Raw genomic sequence first — 14084 nt, 5'->3', positions numbered from 1 at the left:
GGAAATTAGTGGTTGCCTGGGACAATAGGAAGGGGGAAATGACAGTTAACAGATAATGTGTCTTCTTTTGGGGGTGATGAAAATGTTCTAGAATTACTCTGGGAATATACTGACAACCACTGAACTGTACACTTTAAATGGGTGGATTTTATGGTATATGATCTATATCTCAATACAGCTATACGTGAAAGAAACTGAGGACAAAATAGGAGACTTGAATGGCACAAATAGGTGTAACATCAATGAGCATTGATCACCTTTAGTGCTAGCTGAGGTGTTTCTCAGTTACTTTTCCATCATAGCACTACATATCACAGCAAAAATGTTTCCATAGCCCCCCAAATTCAGGATTCACAGTTCAATAATCAGTTAGCTGGTCAATCTGTTAGCCAACAGGTAATATCTATCGAGCTCCCCCTGAGTACGTGTAATTCAGATGGGAAATTCACAAGACAGCACATAATAGTGGCTGATTATGATGAATCTCTGTAGTTAATATAGTATGGAAAGCAGAGGAAAGTCACCCAACCCTCAACCTCTTCAGTGTTGGTAATAATACGGCTTCACGGAAATCCAAAGCAAACATTTTTTGGAGAATGCTGGGTGCGCTCCCTCCAAGAGGGAGAAAATCGAGCTTCAGTATGAGCAAGCATGAGTAGAAAAACCCATGTCCTCGAGCCCACATTGAGTAGAGGTGATAAAAATACTCCGCTGAGCTATTTACATCTGATTAAATTAACTTTCATTCATGTTATTTCAGTAAATGAGCACCTAATAAACATCTGCTCTGTGCAAAGCCCTGTGCTGAATATTATGAGAAATAAGCACATTTAGACTGAGCCTTGTAGGAGTTTATGATTTGGCTGGAGTTTATGATTATCGTTCACCATAATGTGTTGAGTGCACAGAAAGCAGAGTCTCAATTCTGGACTGAAACTCTGCCTATGCCTCTTACTGGTTGTGCCAATAGGATTTAATGACTAAACTTCTGTGAGCACTAATTTTCTCATTATTTACAAAGTGAAGTTAATGTTATCTATCCTGCTTATCCCTGTAGAATCAGTCTCATGGTCAAATGAGATAATGCATAAGGATTCGTTTTATTGGAGAAACGAAATATGCAGTCAGAGGCATTTTCCTTTGATTCTAGTGATAAAATGGCTTTCAAGAGGGTGATAAGAGATGTGATCGTAACATGAAGAATAGTAAGATTTTTCTAGCCAAAAAAAATATTCTATGCACAGCAGAGGTGTCTTTGTCCATTTGGGCTGCCATAACAAAATACCATAAACTGGGTAGCTTATAAACAACAGCCTCACAGTTCTGGAGGCTGGAAGTCCAAGATCAAGGTGCTGGCAGATACGTGTCTGGTGAGGGCCTAATTCCTGGTTCATAAATGGCCATCTTCTCGCTGTAGGGCCCCTTTACAAGGGCACTAATCCCATTCCTGAGGGCTCCACCCTCATGACCTAGGCACCCTCCAAAGGCCCTACCTCCTAATACCATCATATTGGGGGTCAGGATTTCAACATATGAATTTTGGGGGCACAAACATTCAGCCCATAGCAGGAAGGTGGGGATGTCACGAGCAAAAGTAAGAAGGAAAGAAGGCACAGGTGTTTTCGTGTATTACACAGCTTTGGCGATGCAACAACCAAATTTCAGTAGCATTCAGTTCCACAGATTTATTTCACTCTCACTTATCAGACAGTCAGTGGTGCCACTCTGCTTCGCAAGTCTCATCCTGGACTCTGTGTTTGGAGTGGAGGCAGTGGCTGCCCAAATATTTCCTTTTCGTGGCGAAGGCAGAACTTCAAGAAGGCAAGGCCAACCATGGAAACACACTTCCAACCTCTGCTCGTGCGTCTGTATCTGCCAATATCCCAATGGCCAAAACAAGTGCACGGCCGAGCCTGAAATATATTCTGTCACCACAGAACCAAGGCTATCATATTGACCATAATGCAATTACAGAGAAGTAAAGAATTAGGAACAACTGTTCTGTCTATCACAACTGGCTTGGCTGGAGGAAGGTCAATATGGGGAATATTAAACATACTGTCGGTAGGTAGTTTAAAAGAAGATACTGAAAAATATTTAGTGTCTGAAAAAATAATGAAAACATGATTTGGTGAAAATTGAGTCACTGGAGATTTTCACATAGGACTTGGCTTTAGAGGAGTGGGCTAATTAACCAGAAATATGATCTAGATCCCACTAGAATACGTTTTCAGCCTTATTGAGTTATGCAGTTCCTTAATCTTCCCAGGCTACCATATCTCTTTTCCTACATAACCCAGACCACCAGTTGATTATCCTTGCCTCACTCGACAGCTCCTTCAATTTATTTGAATCTATCTATTCATTGGACCCACCCAGAAAAACTCCAACACAAGATTAATGTAATCATTGCTAATTTCCACAAAGATATTATATTAGTTTTCTATTGCTGCTGTAAAAAATGACTATAAACTTAGCAAACAAAATATATAAATTCACTACCTTGCAATTTTGCATGTCAGAAGTCCATCCTGGAGTGCGAATTCTCTGCTCTGGGTCTCACAAGGCCAAAGTCACCGTGTAGCCAGACTGGACACAAATCCGTAGTCTCTGAGGGAGAATCTGCCTCCGGGCTTATTCCAGTTGTGGGCGGTATTTACTTCCATGTGGTTGTGGGACTATGGTCAGCTGGATTTGTCTTCAGCTTCTAGAGCCTCCTGCATGCCTTGGTTATGGTCTCCCCTACCTTGAAACCAGTGTCAAATCTATCTTATCCTTCAAATCTCTCTGACTTCTCCTTCTGCTGCATCTCTCTGACTTTCTTTTCTGTCTCCTCTCTTGAGGACTTTATGGCTACATTGGGCCCACCCCCATAATCCAGGATAATCTCCTATTTTAACATCAACTGATAATAATCTCAATAATATCTGCAAAGTCCCTTTTGCCTTGTAAGGCAACCTTTTCACGGGGGTAATATCTCATCACACTGAGGGATTAGGACAAAACCTCTTTTTGAAGGCCCTGATTCTGCCCTTCACAGCAATAGACTGTCTTCCTTCTGGAGAACACCCTGGACCACGTACAATCTGGACAACCCATGAATTGGCTCATCCTCGTCAACGAGCTTTCAATTTTACTCTTAATTCTTTCAGTGTCCTTGCTGTTCAGCTTACTCATTTCTCTCAGGATTAATCCAAAGTCTCAACACTCTCCATAAGTCCCTTATACAACCTCTCCATCAGTCATTTTCAGAAAACAATTCGCCTTTTACTTAATTGAGGGGAGTAAGCAATCAAGCAATCATCCAGTCAAACTCCCACCTACTTCTTTCCCACAAATGGACCTGGATCCAGAGTGCCCACCTCCTTTTCTCTGGACTCAGGGGGTAAATGTACTACTTTCACTGCAAGGTTGTCCCTTTCCCTGTGCCCTTCCTCTCATGACTTCTAAACTCAGGTCCTAAAAAGAATCTCTCTAAACTCTCTTATGTGTTATCAGCATTGCATTCCCTTCTGGTTCCTTGATTTCAGCCTGTATTTTGAGATCTCTCCCTCCCGTCTTCAAAGACAACCCTCCCGCACTGTGCACGGTGCTCCACCTACCAACATCTCTCCTCCTTTTTCCATCCAAACTTCCTCAAGGCTGAGCTTTCATTTACCATCTGGGCAACCCATTCATTTCTCAGGGTCTGGTAACCCGATTTTCAACTCCACCACTCAGCTAGAGTTATTCCCACCATGTTGGCCAATTACTCCTTAATGGTTAACTCTGAAATGTCATTTTGCAATATTTCCTTAATTCATTGTCTGTGGCTTGATGATATTGATTATCTTTCATTGTGATTCTATTTTCTTGACCTCAGGTCTATTGTGGTCCCCTGATTCTCCTCCCATCACCTCTCCTGCCCCATGACCTCCTCCTACTGGATGCTCTCCTTGGGTGAGCTGGTCCACTCACCCACTCTCATGGAGTCTGTCTTTCCCAATTTGGTGATTGCTCACAAACTCAGAAAAGACGCTTCTCCAAGCTTCAGACTCCTCCCTCTATTTAATGGCTTGTTACAGTCACCTGGGTCTTTACAACCACTTCAAACTCAACAAATTCATCTGAAAATACATTTTCCCTTTGATGAGCTCTTTATCCCTCCACATTTGTCTTGTCGCCTCCACTCTTTTTTGTTGGCCTCTATAATCTACCTCTTCCCTCAAACTTGAAAACCACCATTTGTAATCGATTTTTCATTCCCTATAGCCATTAACAGCTAAATCTTCCAGGTTTTACTTTCTGAATTTTTAACCAATCTGTCTTGTTCTTTCTCTCCTCAGGGCCTCATCCCAGTTCAAGCTTTTAACAACTTGGGGATTCCTAAAACAGCCCCCAAATAGACAGGAGAATCCACTTTGGTGAGAATCTGTCATCTCATTCTCCAGCTATCCTCCAAGGCTCCCTATCTCTCACAAGTTAAAGCACAGACCCATGGTTAAGATCATACATGAATAAGTCCACCAGTGGTCAAGGTCATACAAAATTTAGTCCATGTTGTCCTCTCCATCCCTGTCTTTTACTCTCTGCTCTTCACTTTCAATTTACATTATACAAAACATAACCTCTTTGTAATTCCTTGGCACGTCATGCTTTTCGTGACTTCCACATGTGTAATTTGGATTATATGAGAAGAAGTTGGCTTTCTGCCTCGATTATCTGCCCCCATGAGCTCCCTTCTTCAAGTGACTGAATCACAATTTTCCTTTAGGACAGAGCAACATCATCATTCCCTTCATGCAGGTGTCAAGTGGAAGAGGTGCCATTCCTTGGATTCTCATTAAATACATTGTATCCTTGGATTTGCAATGTTTATTCTCCTCATCTGCTCACTCTCCTAATGGACAGTAGATGGTGAGTTCTTTGAAAATAGTACCTATGTCATTTGTGAGGTCATTAGCGAGGTAAGTGAAATGAATTAAAATGCAGATTGAAATATAATGATATGATGTACTCCAGAATCTTATATAATGTTATAAACCAATGTTTCCTCAATTAGAAAAGTACAGATTGAAGGACAAACATTTGAGACAATGGTAGGATGACACAATGGCATGCAGCATGCTGCAGTATGAACACAAACTTTACATTAGCCACGAGGAGGGGACCCAACACACCATGAACCTCTGGGCTGGTGTGAGGCTTACATTGGTAATGCCTCCGAGTTCCCAGTGCACCACCTGGGCTTGGCAAGTTCAAGCTTATTTTCTCCCTTTCCTGTTGCTGTAGTTCACAAACTACCCAAAATTGTGTTTCCTTGGTAGTAGAAGTGTTGACCTCTTCCCGGGACAAGAGCCACAGAAATACAGATGTTGGCCTTTTCTTCAGTCAGTTTTGGGGATCATATTGTAGTTACCCGAGAATGAGGAGTACAGACCTGAGCTGAGTAAAATATAGATTGGAAGCAAACAAAACACCCTAATTAGAAAATGAAGATTTAGGGGCCAGCCCAGTGGCGTAGCAGTTAAGTTCTCGAATTCCACTTTGGAGGCCCGGGGTTTGCCGGTTCGGATCCTGGGCATGGACCTACTCACCACTCATCAAGCCATGCTGGGTTGGCATCCCACATAGAAGAACTAGAAGGACCTACAGCTAGGATATACAACTATGTACTGGGGCTTTGGGGAGAAGAAAAGAGGAAGATTGGCAACAGGTGTTGGCTCAGGGCCAATCTTCCTCAAAAAAAAAAGCGGAATCACATGAAATTAAAAAAAAAAAAAGAAAATGAAGATTTAATGCTGCATCTCAGCATGAAATAATTTTATAAGAATGTATTGTGAAATGATATTGGATCTTATGAAATAATGAGACAATAAATTTGTCTACATACATCTGGATTTAGTAACAGATTTCACAAAATTTATTGAGTGCCCTGTATCAACTTTAACCTCACTACTAAAACTAGGGTAGAGTATCTATAGATCTAGATAGAGATCTATAGATATAGATACATTGAGATATGGATATAGATATAGATATAGATATATATAGATTGAAATATAGATACAGAGATATAGATATATAGATACAGACCTATAGGTACATGGATATGATGTAAATAGATTGTCTTGGATTCTGTGCTTTGGATTAAATCTGAATGATGACAGAAATATTTTTACCTAATTTGAGATGGTTAAAATACTAGGAAATTACAAGACACAAGGAGGAGAAAAAAATGGTTCAAAACAATTATTTAACAAAGGTGCCATCAATAAGAACTTCACATGGAAACAAATTTTGGTGAAGCACAAAATGAGTTTAGCTAGAGCCTTGCATCCTTTATTATTATTATAGTTATTACCTCTATGTCGATCACCCTTAAGTGAGTTCCTATATTGCATGACCCAGTGAAGAGTTCAGGTCATCATATTTTTTTATCACACCTCTACATAGCTCATTTTCACTGCTAAAGGAGCCTTTACAGGTAGATCCAGCCTAAGGGAGAAGCTGGTTGGTTAACCGATGCTCTCGCGGGAGACATACTGGAGAGCTCAGGGAGAGTTCCTCACTGTTGCGGAAGAGGAAGCCACATTGCTTTACTTATCTGGGTGCAATAAACCCAACATCTCTTTATCCATGAGGGAAATAAATGGGCATGTGCTATTTTAATTCTGGAGAATACTTAACTTAAAATAGTCAGTAATATTCTCACTTTTCGCTTAAGAAGACGACCCAGGTCGTTAATTCTTACTCCAGTTCCTAAACAGATTTCCAGTAGTGAACACCAAAATGGATAGCATGGGGCTGTGTTCCCTGATGATGACCACAAGGCAGTCATCAACATAGCAGAAACAGTTAGATGGAATCTCAAGGGTTCATTCAGAGGGAATAACACCTTGTTTAGGAAGCTAATTACAAGAAGAACAAACAAAACTTGTCCAAATTATTCTACCAAGTCAAACGTGAAAGATGAATGAATCTTACAGATTCACTGGAATTCAGATCTCAAGTGCAGACACAAACCACCAACGCCAGTGTGCAGGGCCAAAGATCTCTAAAGTTAGAAGAATGAGACGCAATCAGAGATCAATGATAGTCCTAAAGACTGTAACAGGCCTAAAAGCACATTCCCATACTGCTGGTAGATTATGATAACATTATCCTTATCTCTGTCCAGTTAGAGTAATTGTCTATCCCTCTGTTTTTTAAGAGATCAGCACAGTTTTTATAGCCATAACTGATAAGATACATCATTAACTAATTGTATACATATGTATTTCCATCTGTTTCTACCTTTCAAAATCAAAAATAAAATATGAAGTTCTATTTATATAGAAATGTAAGGCATAGCCCAGTTCCAGAAACAAAATAAGTACTCAATAAGCACAGTTCTTGAATTAATGATTGTAAAAATAAGAGAATGGCTACTTCTTCAGAAAATACACTCAAAATTCTTATATTCCAAGATTCAGATAAATACGGAAAACTGACATGATGGTTGTGGGGTTCAGTTCTGTGAATGGGGATTGCATGCTTGTTAGTTGCGAGGCTCTACACCAACTGTTTTCTGGGGTGATGCTTTCAGGAGGCCCATGAAGAACTAATGCATGAGACAAAACTCACATAGATTATTATTTTGGAAGGTAGTGTGGAAACTGGGCAGTACTGGGCAGTGCAGATGTAGAACATTTCCATCATCATGGAAAGTTCTGTGGGAGAGTGCTAATTTAGAGCTTCATCTTGGTAAAGAATGGGTATGCACTCAATGTGTGTTTACAATGTCGATTTCCCAAAGAAAGTCACGAGTGGGATGATGACCATTTTTGCAATGAAAAAATAATAGTTACCTTAACCTATTAAGCAGGACTGGTTGATATCCACACATATATTTTTTTATATTCTGTAAGTCTTTAAAAATCACAATCATGTAGAACCCAGCCTTTAGCTCAAAACACAGCAATCCAAGGTGCTAAGAATTGATCCTATGTGTTCTTCTAGGCGGGGAAATGCTGGCCACACTCAGGATGTCACAGGTAAATGGCCAATGAGATAAATCCACTGATAACAGAGGAACACAAAAGCAGATGGGAGAGGACAATAAATATATTAAATATAGTATTTCGTCATGCCTTCTTTCTGGTTCTTCAGTGTAGAAGCTAAGGTTACTTGCAGTTGGCCTAGGAGTAGAGTATCAATAGCATCTACTGTGACAAGCCTGTTTGTCTGCTCACCAGGCTCTGTGTGGACAAAGGGCCTCAGCCTAGGAGGGTCACCTGCCCCTGCCACACCCTGGCCTTCTCCGTCAGAGTGGCCCACCTGCCCCACTGGCCGAGGTTCTTGGATCCACCAACCTGCTCCTTGATTCAGGGCAGCTGCTCGAGCTGCTCCCGTGGCCTTTTGCTCCCATTCTCTTCAGGGTTCTACCCTCTTCGCTCTTCCCGTCCCAACTCACATGTCTCTCCTAGAAACCTTTCCTGTCTCTGAGTATACTTCGCTCTCCTTAGTGGGACAGATCATCACTGGCGCTTCTGTGATGACAAGTGGGCTTGCATGTTCAAGGTCTGTTGTCCTGCGCAGATTGTAAGCTTCAGAGGACACGAGCCTCTGTCCACGGCTCTGTGTCCTCAATGGCGAGCTCAGTGCATGGCACACAGTGGGTGCTCTCTAAACGTTTGTTATCAGAATACATCAATTACCTTGTGGGTAAGGTCCTGGGGATAACAAGTGATAAGCATTTTTTATTTATTGTTAGTGCCAGTTATCTATTGTTTGCCTCTCTGCTCCAAATCCTCCTTCCACTGGCTGCTCTGTGTAAATGGAGCTGGGCTCCTTACATGTTTTTTCTTGGCCAGCTGGCACAGTGTTAAGCTTTGTCAATAGAGGCTGCTGGAAACACATTGCAGGCAGAAGGATGCCCCCTCCCGGCTCTGGCGTGCTCTCTGCAGGCTCCTGCACTGTGGGCAGCTGAGGAGGTCAGCAGCCAGCAGCCAGCAGCCTCCTCTGGCGCCGGCTTCAGGCGGTTTTGTAGTGGAGTGGCTCTGCTGAGACACTTTCCCCTGGACAGTGCCCCTGCCCAGCACTCTAGATAGTGGATTTCCAGCAAGTTCTAGAGGGCAGATTTCCATCCATGTCCGGCGGGTGAATTTCCGACAAGTTCCGCCAGCACGGCCCCACAGTGGCTCTCCCCCACTCAGTGAGTCACACTGCACCTCCTTCCAAGGTCTGGACGCAGCTCTGTCTCAGCCCCAGGGCAGTGGCTGCTCTGCTCACCTGCTATTCCCAGATTCTCTACACTTATCTGCTCTTTTAACCAGCTTACCCCCCGTCACTCCAACCTCCTTAGATTCAATCACCCTTTATGTTACACTGGCCCGTAAACTGCTATATGGTTTCTGTTTCCTGACTGGACTCAGACTGATGCACTGTTTCCAAGTAAGGTACAGTTTTGCTGATGCTTACGTACATCTTCTTAGACAGAATAAAAGGGTGTACGGCACGCCACAAAGAAATAGTGCCATGAATTCTGCCCCATAACATTTTTGATTAACATTGATAAAGTAATGACATTTATTCTTTTTGGGATTTAAGTTCTGGTGACCCCAGTTTTGGAAAATGAGTGTGCAACAACCTGGCCATGGGCTTCCTCAGAGGTCACACTGCTTTCCTTTGCACACAGCCACACCACAGTGAAGGATGCAGAAATGCACAACAGACAGGCTTCATCAGTGCACGCCTCGTTCCAGGTATTCTGAGACCTGATGCCAGGTGTATCCCACCCTAGATATAAACAACTTCTTTAATAAAGTATGTTGAATTCTAAATTTTTAAATGCAAAATTGCATAAAAATTGCCATTTTTATTTTTGATTTATCATAATCAAAACACTGCTGATTTCTAAGCTCCTTAGTGTACTTATGTGAACATGAAATATGTTTTATAGGTATTCGATTTTTAATACAAGGAGCAATGAAGAGAAACTTTGAAAAAGATGTGGAAACCATAAATTTAAGTATATTTACATGGGCCACAAAGATTGCCTGTCTACAAGGGGCTGTTTTTGCTCCCTTCCTCCTGGAGACCGGATTGCTAGATGACGCTGGCTGTAGGATGTTAAGCTAAAAGAGACAATGCTAAATTCAATCTAGATGCACAGAATACTGGCACACACTTCACCAAAGCTCAGAATTTCTAATTATTGGTTGAATATTTGCGATCAGAAACTCTGGTATGTGTAGAAAACCTGGTTTACTCCTAAAGTTTTTAGGGGCTTTGATGGTTTCAGGCCTACATTACATTACAAAGAAGCGGGGCTGTGTCTAGTGGACACTTAGGGACCGGGTAGACTTGAGAACATGGGTGTGCACGGGGTAGATGTAGAGAAACGTTCTAACACACCCATTCATCTTAGAGTGCTGGACAGCCCCTGTGGTTACAATAGGGTCCAAACAGCCTCTCCCTGAAAAACGAGAATTGAGGTTAAACATGAAGAGTTAATAATTTCAGTCTCATGATGTTGTTTGAATCAATGGAATAAGACATAAGTGAAATTCTGAGAAAGCTGTTGAATTGGAGGCTAACAATTAGCTGGATGGAGTATTATTTTCCTGAAACTCTTAGCTTGTACTGTACACACACACCCTCTGAGGAAATGCTGTTGAGTATGAGAGTTCCTCGCCCATCATAAACAGCATGTGACATCTGTCACTATCTAATTGTATTAGCTATTATACAGGGTTCCAGGAATACTGATGGAGGGGACTGTTAGTATTGATCAACGTTCTGAAATCTCCTGCCCATTGTTTACTGAACTGGTCAATTATCATTGGATTTCTCATTTTGAGTTGAAATGGAAAATTAACAGAAATCAAGAAATTTTGTAAAATACGTTACTACTGAATTAAAGACGACTAAGGTTTTAGTGTCACAAACTTACTGCATAATCATTGCTTATTTTAATGTGGACTTCTTTTAATGAATGAACGCTGCTATTACCATTTCAATTAATCAAAAACATCTTCTTTTGCCTCTTTTTATCAAATGAAATAGAATAGGGACAAGATTAATTCACTTATCTTAAACTTATAACTGACTCTCTCAAAATTAGAATATAGATTACCATTAAATGTTAATATCCTAAGTTTTTATCTCTCTGATTTCATTAGCCAGATATTAAAACACCTATTGACAAAAATTACATGTAATCATTTCAAATTTTAAAAAATGAAGTAACCAACAAACTGCATTTATTAGTCTCAAAATAGAAAATCCATTAAATGGGTTATTTTTCAGATAGGTAACAACATGGAGTAAAATTTCCTGTGTGTTATACACTAGCAAAGGAATCATAGCAAATTTTAAAATATACATAGTCCAGAAATGCCAAAATATAATAGAGAAGAAATGCAGGTAATCCAGAAATAGCGGGTAACATCTAACTGTCATGGCTGAGATTAATATGCATTTTAGGATCTGGGGGTAAAAAAACTGTGTTTGCCAGGCATACAGGAAATTCTTGTAGTAGTTTCCAGTCTGGCTGAGTACACTTTGACAAATGTCAAGGGATATTAAATATTTTGCAGGTACTGGATTTGCATTTATCATGATTGGTCCCTTTAAGGATTTCATGGAAGAGGGTGTAACACTGAGGAGAGCCAAAATAAATGTGCCCAGGGTTTTTCAGTGTTCCTAAAATTTGCTTTTGAGACCTAACATTTGAAAAACAAATCAGGGCTCTATTATCAATAGGTGGTGGGGTGGGTGGGAGAGGGGAGCAGGAGACGGATGTCAGGCAGTAAAAGGACCATGCCTGCCTCATCACCACTACCTGAGATGGAGAGAGAGTCTAAACCCGCAAGGAAGCACAAATATGAAGTACATAAGTTCTTCAGTTTTCTTCCATATAATTTATAAAAGGCAAGGTGTCAAAAGCATGATTTGTAGATGAAATCTCAGTTAAGTATCTTTTTATTTCCTGTGTAAATTCACCAAAACCAAAGGAAGATGTGTGCATCTCTTGATCTTAGAACTCCTTTCGCTTCATCATTGCTTATTTTCTATCAACATTTATTTTTTCCTCATTACCTACTGTGGCCAAAAAGAGTCAACAAAAGGAACAATCCTAATCGCTTTAAAGGACTCCGACAAAGTTGTAATTTGCCTTATAAACCACGTCACTGTGCCCCAGATTTACAGCAATGTGGTCCTTAAATATACTGTATATCACTCTCCTGATGGCCATGCAATTAAGGATCTGAACACAGGCAGCAACACACCACCAAAAATTTGTCCTCCAGGGGGAATTTGGTGTGTCAGGGAGATAAGGGTAATTTAGATTTCAGGTCAACGTGATTTTAATGCTAAGTGCTTGTGAACATGAAGCCCCCAAATGTCCCATCTCTGCATAGGATCTTTACCCTGACCAACAATGCAAGTAGAAAGGAAGGAAGTGAAAAAACACAAGAAAAGAATTAGTTAAAGAAGAAGAAGGAGCATTGCAGATTTAATAAAATATGATTGTTTAAACTATTTTATAAATAAGCAATTTTAACAATGCAATGTTAAATACTTACAAAACAGAAAATTCCAATCATGACACTACTTATTAAACTCTACTCTACCCAATATTTTTGCAATTTGAGGCATTAGATTTGTGGATTGAAAGTTTGAATTTTATCCAGACGCTGCATCATACAAGCAAAAAAAATGGAATTGCATTTGTTAGTTTTATTACAAACATGGCCTGTTTTGTACTGAGATTATCCCAGTGTCTTCTTGAAAATGTGATCCAAAGTATTTAGTGAAGAAATTAAATTGCTCATAACTATTTCTATTTCCAATACGCCACTAATCTGAAAGGATTTTTATCTATATATTAAAAATATTGTAGTACTTATCAAACACATAATTTAAGTATTTTTGTGAAATTGATCATTATTTGCTTCTCTAGGTTTTCAGCCCCATGAGTTCAGGGACGATGTTTGTTTATTTTTTTATTTCTAGCTTCTAACACAAAGACCAGAAAAAGGTAGATACTCAATATAGATTTGTTGAATAAATGAATAATAAATGAATCTTCACATTCTTTCCCCAAATATTTCTAATCTCGTGTTGCCATAATCCTCTTCCTTAATATAATTGTATTATTATAATATACTATATTATACAATATACTCTGTATTGTATATGTTATGTTGTGTATATGTAAATGTATATATATATGCATATGGATTTGTATGGATATATTTGTCTATGTATATATGTATATATACTATATATGGAATATATTCTATATAAGTATGTATATGTAATTATGATAGGCTTTTATATATCTATGTATATATGTATAAATAATCTATTATATATTATACATACTTGTATATATAATGTATTATTCTCATTATGTAAACATGCCCAATTTTTATTTATATTTTATGTATTTACTTACCTCCCCCATAGGCTAAAAAATACACATTTGCAAAATGCACAGGTATAGGAGTGGTCACGTACCAAAAGAGTATGAAAAGGTATCAAGCAAGACAGTTCGTAACCAATAATTCTGTCCTTTAGACCACCCAGGCTGCAAGTAATTCACATGGCCGTTGACAAATTCAAACAATCCAATGAATCAGAGATCTCCAGAGTCCAATCAGTCCCTCCACAGCCAAAAGGACAATGCAAAGTTCATATGAAATTTTTCATATGAAAAGCCTTTCATATGAAAGGCTTTTCTAAGCCTTTCTAAGGCTTCTCCTTTCTAAGCCTTCTGTTTTCCCTCAAAAATGCTGCATTAGTTAACTCTGCAGCTAAGTGTGAGTGCAGGAATAGAAATGCCTTGGCTGAAACAGGGGTCCCGGACTGCCTGAGCAAGGATACCACAAAGTGACGACTCTCCACACTGTCGTGCAGGGAACCACCTTGTGCCAGAGATGAGAGCCAGACTGTGTATGATGTGCCTCACCTTCCCTCTTCTTTCATGCTGACTTCCCCTTTGCTGTATTCCAGCCATGGTGTTAGGCACCAGAGATTAAATCAACAGTAACAAAAACTATCCTCTTTTCTGCATTTGCTCTGATTCTTCTGTACACTTAACCAGTAACTTCTCT

Source organism: Ceratotherium simum, chromosome 14, assembly GCF_057802395.1.
Source record: "Ceratotherium simum simum isolate JZ-2026a chromosome 14, ASM5780239v1, whole genome shotgun sequence".
Taxonomy (NCBI): Eukaryota; Metazoa; Chordata; class Mammalia; order Perissodactyla; family Rhinocerotidae; genus Ceratotherium; species Ceratotherium simum.
This window is presented reverse-complemented; position numbering follows the sequence as displayed.